We start from the raw sequence: 12,378 nt of genomic DNA on the forward strand, positions 1-12,378 counted from the left end.
ACAGGGCAAGGAGATTGTAAACCCCTTTGAGTCTCCTATAGGAGAGAAAGGGGGGATATAAATCCAAACTCTTCCTCCTCCTCCTCCTTCTTCGTCCCTCCTACTACTTATCCGCTCATTTCAGACTTTATCTGTCTTACCAATGTATCAGACGTCCAGAGGTCTAACACCCTGAATTCTAATATGGTCTTCCATGAATCAGAGCTCACTTCTTCAGAGGGAGATGTCACATTTGTGCATTTTTGTGTGTCTTTGAAATCTCAATTCCAAAATCGATTTGTGGTTTGCAGGAGGTCTTAGATTTGGCACTTGCCTGTACAAAAGAATCTGATAGAAGTGGAAGGTGATCCATTGGTCCAGGTGGAGGCTCTTCTGCTGTCCCTGAATCAGGAGAAGGTCTTGATGCCTCTGAGGCCAGGAGCAGAAGGGAACTGTGGGAAGAGACAATGCAGAAGAGCCTGAGAGACAACAATGGCTTCCCTCCAGATGTGCAGCGTGAACAGTTCAGGCAGGAGACTGAGGGTCCCCGGGAGGTTTGCAGCCGACTCCACCACCTTTGCCATCAGTGGCTGAAGCCAGAAAGGCACACCAAGAAGGAGATGCTGGATCTGGTGATCCTGGAGCAGTTCCTGGCAGTCCTGCCCCTGGAGATGGAGAAATGGGTCAGAGAATGTGGGTCTGAGACCAGTTCCCAGGCGGTGTCCCTGGGAGAAGGGTTCCTCTTGAGCCAGGCAGAGAACAAGAAGTGGGACCAGCAGGTAAGAGAGATTCATGTAGGTAGTGGGAGGGTCATAGAATATGATCAAGGATCCTCTTGAAATTGATGTGAATTACCCCAACTTTTTGCAGCCCACAGCCTGCTTTTTCCCTCTTTCTTTTCTCATCTGCCTCCCCTTTCTTGACACCCTCTTTTGTTTCAGGTGCAGGAGCAAATCGTGCAGGAGCATTACCACAGAGCTGCTTTTCCAGGTAAGAACAAAAAGGGTGTCGCTTCCAACGCATGTCCTCCTTGAGAGTAGGTGGGCTGCAGAATTGGTTTAAGATCACTCCAAGATAATTTGATAAACACAGTATGGCAAATTGGGGCCAAGCTGCTCCAAACTCAAATGATGATGGGCCATGTTAGAAATTGGGAATAGAGTGCATTGGGGCAATAAAAAGGCTTACAAAACTATAAACTTTGTGGAACTGTTATGTTGTAATATTATTTAGCATGTTATTGTTTGTTAGAATTTTAATTTTATTTTTTGTACTATTGTGAGCAGCTCTGAGCCAGACACAGCAGGGAATAGCAGGATAAAAATCAAATATAAACAAATACTAACCTCCAATGCTTTTAACTAAAGAACTTTTTGGTACCCAGTTTTCAACAAGTAAGGAGCAGTCAGAGATCACAGGTCTTAAATGGATGATGGTAGAAGTCAGGAGTTGGGTGATTTGAAAATTGTGTTCTGTGTGACTCGGTATTAACAGCCAGTGTACAAAAGTTTTGTTGGGAAAAAAAGTCTTTGGGTTTTATTTTTTGTCAAAAATGTTTTTGTAAACACTAATTTTCAGCACTATGATGTCACTGGGCCCATCATTCTCTGTGAATGTGACACTCTGTGATTATTATTATTATCAATAACTTTTTATATATAGGACAAAGACAGTACTAGTGAAAGCACAGAGCAACAACAACGCTGAGATACTCAAATGACAAGCAGTACAGTTGTACTAACTGAGGTAAACATATGCTGTAAGCTGGTTCATCAGAGTCTGTGCAGAGTTCTCTCTGGTAGCAATAAGCTGAAGAAGTACTTAACCCCCACCCAATTTCCTATAGTTTTCCCCTGAAAACTGATATTTATGCTAACTGGAGTTGTACCTAAGCCAGCTTCCTTTCTCCAGTCCCAAGCAAACCCTCCTCTCTGGTGTTAGTGGCTATTTTTGCCAATCAGAACCATTTCCCATATAGTCCCATCTCTGTCAAGCACCTGGTAACTTTCATCACAAATACCTAAACTGATCTAACCTGGATTGTTCGTTGTCTGAAAGGGATTAAGGTATTAAGTCGGCTAGGATGATCCCATGTGGACTGGACTGGAATACTTATATTGAAATGTACTCTAGGGAGCCAGTGCTGTATAGTGGTTAAGACTGAAGGATCTTAATCTGGAGAACCGGTTTGATTCCCCATTCCTCCACATGAGCGACAGACTCTTATCTGGAGAACCAGATTTGTTTCCCCACTCCTACATTCCTGTTGGGTGACCTTGGGCTAGTCCCAGTTCATTCAGCTCAGCCCACCTATCTCACAAGATGTCTGTTCTGGGGAAAGGAGTTTGTAAGCCCCTCCCTACAGGACAGAAGGTGTGTGTGGGGGGGTATAAATCCAATGCAAATACAAAGAAGATAATAGGTCAGTGGTATCTCACATCATTGTCGCCTAGCTTGAATGTCAAACTATTAATACTTCACCAATAGCAAGGCTACCTTTTTCCATAGGTTCTAGTTCTGCCCATGTGCCATCAAATTCTGGGATTTGGTAGCTGCATTTCTCTAATTGATTTACCACTGCCTCCTCTTTGCAGTTCAGAATTGTTCTTTGTTAATTCTGTGAATTATGTACCATTGAACAATACACCACTTTTGTAAATATGGAATGAAATAAGTATTCTGAAGTCAGGATACAAGGATAGTTGCAACTATGAGCCAAGAGAGGAAGAATCTTATTGTCTCCATGGGGATTAAAGTACTCAGAAAATACAGAATGCCTTCCATTTACCTTCTCATCCATCCAGGTGGTGCCCTACATTCTTTGCCATCTAGCTGGGGCAGAGAGAAAGCAGATTCCGTGCAGCCTGGTTGGGTAAGTGTGGAACTCTGGCTCTTGCCCCAGGTGCCTCTTCTCACCCACCCCTCCCCCGGCCCAGGAAAATCTGTCCCATCTCTTATCTTGGCTGCAATCTGTGCTACTCACTGGGTAGAAAATGACAACATTTCATGGAGGTTCACACCGTGGACACTGAAAATTTATAATATTCCTTTTGGACTGGCCTTAGAAGGGGAAAATTTCTTACATTATCTCTGAAGAGAAAGAAGTATTTGTTTGTTTCCCATTTCAGGGTCTGGTGACCTTTGAGGAGGTGTCTGTTTATTTCTCTGAGGAGGAGTGGGCTCTGCTGGATTCAGACCAAAGACAGCTTCACAAGGAAGTCATGGAGGAAAATTATCAGAATGTGGCCTCTCTGGGTAAGGCTCTCCTTTACCCTGATTCAAGGATGGTGAAGGCAGAAGTCCTTCTAAGTAGGACCCCAACCCTGATCTAGATGGCCTAGGCTAGCCTGATCTCTGCAGCTTTCAGAAGCTAGGCAGGGTCAGTCCTGGTTGGTACTTAGCTGGGAGACCACCAAGGAATCCCAGGGATGCTGTGCAGGGGAAGGCAATGGCTAATCACTTCTTCCAGTCTCTGACCTTGAAAATCTAACAAATTTGCCATAGTTTGTCTGTGACTTACTGGCATTTTCCACCACCACCAGTAACGACTCTTTCAGTGGAGACTCTTATTAAGGGAATGTAGAAGGTCCAAATGCAGGAAAGGAAGGGGGTTCTGCACAATTACTGGACTCTGTCAGTAAAAGTGTATAAGCTAAAATATTGATTTGTAACGAAACAGGAACACAACAGAGGAGGAAGGCTCACCCTTGATTTCTCTTTGAGGATTGAGCAAACTCAGTGTTCTTCAGTGGGAACAAAATCTTGAATGCAGGAAAAATCATTTGAAAGCAGGGCAGGAGGAGGGTTGTCCTCCAAAACAGTTTATGGGATGTCAGTGAGACCTCATCTTTGGCCTTTCAAGGAAGCCTTGAAAACGAGCATTTTAAAGAATGATGATAATAATATTTGTATTTGAATAGGGCTCTCAGTTGGCATTTTACAAAGTTCAGAAAGACATTTTCTTTCCCTGAGGACATTACAACCTCCCATGGGAATTGAGGAGAATCTGTGTGGGATGGAGGGGGAAGAAGGGAAGTACTGTGGTCCTTCTGCCATATTCATTCAACTTACACTAGTGTATGCTTAGTGTTAGGTCGACTGACTTTGGACATTTACCAGATTCTGATATTGATAATAGAAATCTTTATTAATAGTTGGCAAGGCAGAGCACCAAACAGTCCAAAGCCAGTTCTGAGAATCATGGGAAAAATCATCAGAGATATCGGATGAGCTCATCCCCCCCACCCCTACCCTGCCCACGGTACCATCTGGTAAGATTTGGGAATAGTTTTGACTAGCAGTGTGATCATGTTGCCTAGCAGCAGAGAGCAGGAATGCTCACTTCCCACCTACCTGAAAGCGAAGCAGACAGATAAGCCCCAGCTTCCCCCTCCCATCACAGCTGGGTTTGGCAGGATGACCCTTGGCTGCCACTCTCCTGGCAGGAGTCCTGTCCTAATTTGATGGAAGCAGCAGGAAAAGGCACAAGTAGCTAGAATCCCATAGTCATTACAAGCAGGATCCTGACCCTTAGGCACAGCTCACAAACTCAGTAAAATGAGGTGAAACAAGAACCCACCAAGAAAAACAGGATTTTTCTAGATGAAGTTTGGCTCTATTTACATTCAACAAAACCTTTATTAGGCATTAAGTAGAAAAATATAAAAGAGAAATATGAAAGGAGTTTAAAATCAGATACAGAACGAACATGAGATAGAGATTGGTATCATTAAGGTGACGAGTTACACATCTTAAGCACTTGCCATAAAAAGATGGTACCAGCTTTAAATTATAGAGGTTCTTTAACATGGAGTCAGACACAAGGGCAGGAATGGTATGTCTTAACATTAAGTATTGGGGCAGATGAAAAGGATATGCACAAGAGTTTCAGGTGTGTTCAAACACTAAGGACAGTGTCTGTCATGAGTTGGAATGTTCTGTAATTGACCAAAGAACAAAGCAGTGGGGAATGCATTACATCTGGCCCTTGTTATTATCCACCTATGTTTGGGCTCTGTCAAAAATGGCAAGTATCTAGTCCTCTGTCCTAATTTGGGCAGAATGCCAAGACTGAGAGGAGAACAAGTCTTCCTGGCTTGATTTATGAGAAATTGTTGTTCTTGGTCAAAAAGCCTCCTTTTGACAGCACTCAGGATCTCTTTCAGGGGAAGCATAAGGACGGCTTCTAGAGATAGGCCAAGCAAAGATAATTTAGTTATTACAAGCAACCACCACTCTGAAGACTGTAGATCTGGCAATGCTGTATAAATTAGACTGTTGGATTCCATGTTAAAACACAGTCTAATCCAATACTTAAATGTAAGCATCAATGCCCTGGTTTCTAGAAAATGTTGTCCAGATTCCGGGCACAAGACTGCATATGGTACACAGTGGGGCACTCCAAAGATCTTATAGAGGAAGATAGACTGTAATTGCTCAACTGATCTGTTCCAATCCAGAGGGGGGGGGGGGGGGGCTATACAAAAATCGGTGTGATGTTTTATCGTTGAATACCTGAATCCAAGCAGAATCCCCTTCTCTCCCTTTGTGCGTACCATTCAGGCGTTTAAAATATTTGGTTTCTCCTTTTTTGCCATTGTGAGTAGGTAAGATTCAGATCGCCTGGTTTAAAAATCTGAATATTTCTTATAGTTGGGATGTCTGAGGATAAATGGTCTTTTTTTTCCTCTATAGAAAGACTTTTGGTTCCCAAACCTGATTCCATATCCCCACTGGAAGAAGCAGGAGATCCACTTCACCAGGCCCCTGAAGAAAGAAAGAGATCAGCAGGTATCTGCTTCCTTGTGTGGTGGAAGAAACTACCATGTTTCTATGGCTACATTTTATGGACAGGAGAATGGAGGGATTCCTCAAAAGGCAACATCCAGGAAAGCTTTCTTCAGTGTGAAAGAAACCTTTGTTGATTTTTATACACATTGGTTTATTAATATATTGTTTGCCCACATTTATTAATATGATCAGTTCATAAAAGCCAGAAGCCAAGAAGAGTGTAAAATAACCACTGAGTTGCCTCAGTGCAATCCTGAGAGCAATCCAGTTGCCTGAGAGCAATCCTGAACAGATCAACCCTAATAGTCAGCAAAGCAGGGCACCAAACAGTCCAAAGCCAGTTCTGAGAAACGTAGGAAAAATAATCAGAGATATAGGGTGAGCTCATCCCTCCCCCACACTGTACCATCTGGTGAGAAACTCAAAGATCTGGGAATAGCTTTGACTAGCAGTGTGATCATGTTGCCTAGCAGCAGAGAGCAGGAATGCTTGCTTCCCAGCTATCTCAAAGTGAAGCAGAAAGAGAAGTCCCAGCTTCCCCCTCCCATCACAGCTGGGTTTGGCAGATTAACCCTTGGCTGCCAACCTCCTGGCAGGAGACCTGTCCTAACTAGATGGAAGCAGCAGGAAAAGGCACAAATAGATGGAACCCCATAGAGTAGTCATATAAGGTCTTACAAGCAGGATCTTGACACTTAGGCATGACTCAGAAATCCAATAAAATGAGGGGGAACAAGAACCAACCAAGAAAAGCAGGATTTTTCTAGATGAAGTTTTCTAGATGAAGATCAGCCCCCAAATTAAAGCCTGGTTGGAAAGACCTATTTTGTTCTGGCTTCAAACAGATAGGAATGTATGCTTCAGGTGAGATTCAAGGGGGGGCATTCCTCAGATGAACCACCCTGCCTCATCCCTCCCCCGCTGGAAATGACCAGTCTCTAGTTGCCACCTGCCTCAGCCCTGCCAGCAGGGTGACAGAATAGGTGGCCTAGGAGGCCAAATTTGCCTGTGGGTAGAGCAGACCTTTGGGACTCAGATTGAGTTTCCATAGCTGAAATGTAGAGTTCTGCTCCAAACTCCCTCTCCAGTGAATGCAGTCAGTCCACCATTCGTGAACAAGAAGAGATTGGACACTCTAGCCCAGCCTCCCATTTCACAGGTAATGTCCCTAGAAGATTCACAACAATGGGAGCCAGAACCAAAGCATCCCTCTTCAGAGAATACTGCCTCTAAACATGGAGGTTCCACTTGGCTACCTGGTCTCTGATGTAATTACCCTCCAAGCAAGCATCAACAACTGGTTAAAACAGGGCAGAATATGCTGCCACAGGAGATGGTGATGGCCACTAACCTGGATAGCTTTAAAAGGGGTTGGACAGATTTATGGAGGAGAAGTCGATCGATTCTATGACTATCAATCTTGATCCTCCTTGATCTGAGATTGCAAATGCCTTAGCAGACCAGGTGCTCGGGAGCAGCAGCAGCAGAAGGCCATTGCTTTCACCTCCTGCATGTGAGCTCCCAAAGGCACCAGGTGGGCCACTGCAAGTAGCAGAGTGCTGGACTAGATGGACTCTGGTCTGATCCAGAAGGCTCGTTCTTATGTTCTTAGAATTTGTCTCCCCTTCAAGTGATTCCAATTATGTTGTTGTGAAGAGCAATTAATGGTCTTCATTACTTGATTCGGCATTTGCTTTAAGGTCTTACTGGGATCTGGGAGTCTTAGTAGACCACAAGTTGAACATGTCAGCTGTGTGATGCAGCAGCCAAGAAAGCCAATGTAATTCTAGGATGCATCAATAGAAGTATAGTATCTAGATCAAGGGACGTAATAGTACTCTTTTGCTGCATTGGTCAGACATCACCTGGAATACTGTGTTCAGTTCTGGGCACCGCAATTCAAAGAAGGATATTGAGAAGCTGACACAGGGCAACCAAAATGTTAAGAGGTCTGGAATCCATGCCGTACGAAGAGAGGCTTAGGGAGCTGGATATGTTTAGTTTGTCAAAGAGAAGGTTAAGGGGTGACATGATAGCCATGTTTAAATATTTGAAGGGATGTCATGTTGAAGAGGGAGCAAGCTTGTTTTCTGCTGCTCCAGAGACTAGGACAAGGAGTAATGGGTTCAAGGTGCAGAAAAAGGTATTCCATCTAAACATTTGAGGAACTTCTTGATAGTTAGGGCTGTTGACAGTGGAATACACTGCCTCGGAGTGTTATCGAGTTTCCTTCTTTGGAGGTTTTTAAACAGAGGTTGGATGGCCATCTGTCAGGGGTGCTTTGATTGTGTGTTCCTGCATAGCAGGGGGTTGGACTTGATGGCCCTTGTGGTCCCTTCCAGCTCTATGATTCTATGAACACCTGCTTCAGCTCTGCCAGTAGAGTCACAGAACACGTGGCTTGGGAGGCCAAACCTGCCTAGGGATGGAAAGAACCTTTGAAGCTCAGATTAGGTCTCCATAATTGGGATGTAAAGCTCTGCTCCAAACTCCCCCTCCAGTAAATGCAGTCGGCCCTCCATTTACATACAAGAAGAGATTGGACAGATGTCACTCTAGCCCAGCCTCCCATTTCACACAGTGGCCAAGTAGAGTTCCTGGAAGGTTCGCAAGAAGAGGAGCCAGACACAAATCACCACTCTTCAGAGAACACTGCCTCTGAACATAGAGGTTCTGTAAAGCTATCTTGTCTTTGCTAGAATTATCCTCCAAGGAAGCATGAACAGCTGGTTAAAACGAGGCACAATTTGTTTCCCCTTCAAATGATTCTGATTCCATCGTCATGAAGAACAGTTAATGTTTTCCTCGCTTTATTCCGCTTTTGCTTGAAGCTCTTACCAGTCTTTTCTCTTTTTTCCAGAGGACAATATTCTACCGAACAAGTCCAGTGGAGATCTGCAACACCTCTTATATGATAAAAAGCAGCAGAAACGAAAAACAGAAATAAAATGCAAGAGTAGGAATGTATGTTGTGTTTCTCAGGGTGCTGAATCCCAGCAAAGAAAAATTAACATGACTGAGAAACCAGATAGGTGCTTTGAATGGGGAACCAGCTTTGGTTTAAAGGGAGATGTTCCTGGACATCGAATCCGCAAAGGGGAGACAGATAAATGCCTGGCATGTGGAAAGAGCTGTGCCAAGACTTGCAACCTTGCTGCTCATCAACGAATCCTCACTGGTGACAAAACATATAGTTGCTTGGAGTGTGGAAAAAACTTTGCTCAAAATTCGGATCTTACTAACCATCAACGAATCCACACTGGGGAGAAACCATACAAATGCCTGGAGTGTGAAAAGAGGTTTGCTCGGAGTTCGCAACTTACTCAACATCAACGAATCCACACGGGGGAGAAACCCTATAAATGCTTAGAGTGTGGAAAGAGCTTTGCTCAAAGATCAGCGCTTACTGTCCATCAACGAATCCACTCTGGGGAAAAACCATATAAATGCTTGGAGTGTGGAAAGAGCTTTGCTGCGAGTTCACAATGTACTAAACATCAACAAATGCACACTGGGGAGAAACCATACAAATGCTTGGAGTGTGAAAAGAGGTTTGCTCGGAGTTCACATCTTACTCGACATCAGCGAATCCACACTGGGGAGAAACCATATAAATGCTTGGAGTGCGGAAAAAGCTTTGCTCATAGTTCAGTGCTTACTGTCCATCAACGAATCCATACTGGGGAGAAACCATATAAATGCTTGGAATGTGGAAAGAGCTTTTCTGCGAGTTCACGTGTTACTAAACATCAGCAAATGCACACTGGGGAGAAGCCATATAAGTGCTCAGAGTGTGGCAAGAGTTTTGCTTGGAGTACACATCTTACTGACCATCAACGAATCCATAGTGGGGAGAAACCATATAAATGCTCAGAGTGTGGCAAGAGTTTTGCTCGAAGTACACGTCTTATTGACCATCAACGAATCCATACTGGAGAGAAACCATATAAATGTTTGGAGTGTGGAAAAAGCTTTGTTCTGTGTTCGGATCTTAATAAACATCAACGAATCCACACTGGGGAAAAACCATATAAATGCTTGGAGTGTGGAAAAAACTTTGCTCAGTGTTCAGATCTTACTAAACATCAACGAATCCACACTGGGGAAAAACCTTTTAAATGCTTGGAGTGTGGAAAGAGCTTTACCCATAGTTCAGTACTTACTAAACATCAGCGAATTCACACTGGGGAAAAACCATATAAATGCTTGGAGTGTGGAAAAAACTTTACCCACAGTTCAGCACTTACTAATCATCAACGAATACACACTTACAAGTAACCATATAAATGCTTGGAATGTGGAAAGAGTTTTATCCACAGTTCAGTATTTACTAAACATTAATGAATCCACACTTGGGAATACCATATAAATGTTTAGAATGTGGAAAGAACTTTACCCTTAGTTCAGCACTTATTAATTATCAACGAATCCACACTTGGAAGTAACCATATAAATGCTTGGAGTATGGAAAAGCTTTCCTGTGAGTTCAACACGTACTGAACATCAACAGTGCTGCTGTGGGGAGAGACCATAAAAATGCTTACAGTGCAGTAAGAGCTTTGCTCAGAATTTATATCTTAATAAACATCATCATAAACACACAGGGGAGAAAACACATACATTCCTGTAGTGTGGAAATGCTTATTGCTCATGAGCGAATAAACATTGAAGAGAAACCATATACTATGGAGTCTAGTGACACATTTGTTGTGAAGAAAAATCATGTGAAATACTAAAGAATCCACAGGAGAGAAACAATGTAAGTGCAGGGAGTGTGCAAAGAACTTTGCTCGAAGGTACACAATTCAAAATTGACAAATCTATCTGGGAGAAATGACATAAAAACCTCATATGATGAAAGTGCTTTACTGCAAGTTTTACCTCTCATTCCCATCCAAGAGACTAAGCATATGGGAAACTATATAAATGCCTTGAGTGTGGAGAGTTCATTGCAGCAGAAGACTTATCACTTGTGGTGGTCAAAAGTGAAAATTTTTGGAAGGAAATTTATGCAGAAATGCAAAGGATACTCAAAAATAAAATTTCAAATGACTACAATGACTATGTTACTAGAAATGTTTCCAAAGAATTTACCAGGGAAATTACAAGAACTATTCTGTATATTCCTGAGAGCCAGAGTGGTATAATGGTTATAAGCAGGTAGACTCTAATCTGGAGAACGAGGTTTGATTCCCAACTCCTCCATATGAGCTGCGGACTCTTATCTGGTGAGCTGGGTTTGTTCCCCAAGCTCCTACACATGAAGCCTGCTGAGTGACCTTGAGCTAGTCACAGTTCTTCAGAACTTTCTCATCCCCACCTACCTCAGAGGGTGTCTCTCTGAGTCTCCTTACAGCAGAAAAGGGGATGTAAATCCAAACTCTTTTTCTTCTTCTTTTCCATTTGCCAATATGTCAGCTGAAACCAGAGTAATATTTGCAAGTAGATTGAAAGCAGAGAACTGCCCTGAACTAGAAAACTGGGAAGAAAATCTGAGATAATTTGCTATAATAGCCAAGTTATCTTGTTAATTGAAGACTGGAACAGGAGTTTGATAAGTAGAATTTGAGGAGAAATGGAAGCTATATTTTATGAATTGTGGCGAAAATAATTTTAAAAAGTTTAATTTTTTGCATATTTTGTAGGCTACAAAATTAATGGCTAGGGTTTTCCCCCCAAGTGAATATGTATTGTGATTATTAGTATTGTAATGGTATTTGGTGTATTGTAATGGTAATTAAATAAGCAAGGGAAAGTAAATTAAATGCCTTGAGTATAGTATGATTTTTCTTACAGGATATTATTTTATACTAATTGTATGACTTCTGGGGGGGGTTTTTGCTTTTTGTATTCTATTTGGATCTTTTTGGTATTCTTGATATTTCTTATAAATGAGAAAATAATTTTAAAAATTAAAAGAGTTTTTGTCAGCTTTCTATAGCTAGGGCAAGGGTACATCAGAAGGAAAATGCTTCAAGCAGTCTAGTGCTATTCTTTGCAAAACTTTTAATTTCTATTTCTATATAAGTTCTAATAAAAGGAAAACAAAAACAAAATTCTGATTTTGACCTCTTCATTTCCAGGTTGGCAAGGGATCTTCAACCTTAAGCTCAACCATTCCAAGTATTATCATCATCACCCTGAGTTTTTGTGCTAAATCAGGCCTAATGTCATGGGGGTGTTATCTAGATGATTCAGATAAATTCCTGGAACCAGGCACTTGCTTAAAATAACAAATTGATACTGCTAGAAAGATATATGTAACCAGCCTGCTGTATGTATCCACTGCCAGCTGTGCATTCCTTCCTTGATCTTTACTTTATGGCTTTACATGCTTATAGACAACTAGGCTTCCCCTGGCCCTCCTGTCCCATGGGAACTTTGTTAACATCCGCTATCTCGTGGGGCAGGAAGCCAGGTGGCTTTCTCTTGCTATCTGCTGCCGACCTTGGGGCGCCTTAGCTCCGAAGGCTGTTTTTCACAAACTCTTGGGGAAATGGGAGGGGGGTTCTCTATGGGGGAGAAAGAGGCCTGTGAATGCCAGCTTCATCAGAATTGGCTTTGCCAAGTGTGGTGCTTTGATGCCTTTTCAATAAACACTACTGATCA

At 42.6% G+C, this 12,378-nt stretch overlaps 2 protein-coding genes and 1 pseudogene across 2 annotated transcripts in view; 2 read left to right on the forward strand and 1 right to left on the reverse strand.

Moving 5' to 3' along the window:
• Nucleotides 1-12,378, reverse strand: part of LOC125428531 (zinc finger protein 708-like) — a 1,111,878-nt gene that overhangs the window by 919,207 nt on the left and 180,293 nt on the right. The window lies entirely within an intron of this gene.
• LOC125428548 (zinc finger protein 420-like) overlaps nucleotides 1-12,378 on the forward strand; it is a 472,581-nt gene that overhangs the window by 108,303 nt on the left and 351,900 nt on the right. The window lies entirely within an intron of this gene.
• Nucleotides 924-10,987, forward strand: LOC125428711 (annotated as a pseudogene).

This window comes from Sphaerodactylus townsendi, linkage group LG03 (assembly GCF_021028975.2).
Source record: "Sphaerodactylus townsendi isolate TG3544 linkage group LG03, MPM_Stown_v2.3, whole genome shotgun sequence".
In the NCBI taxonomy this organism is placed as follows: Eukaryota; Metazoa; Chordata; class Lepidosauria; order Squamata; family Sphaerodactylidae; genus Sphaerodactylus; species Sphaerodactylus townsendi.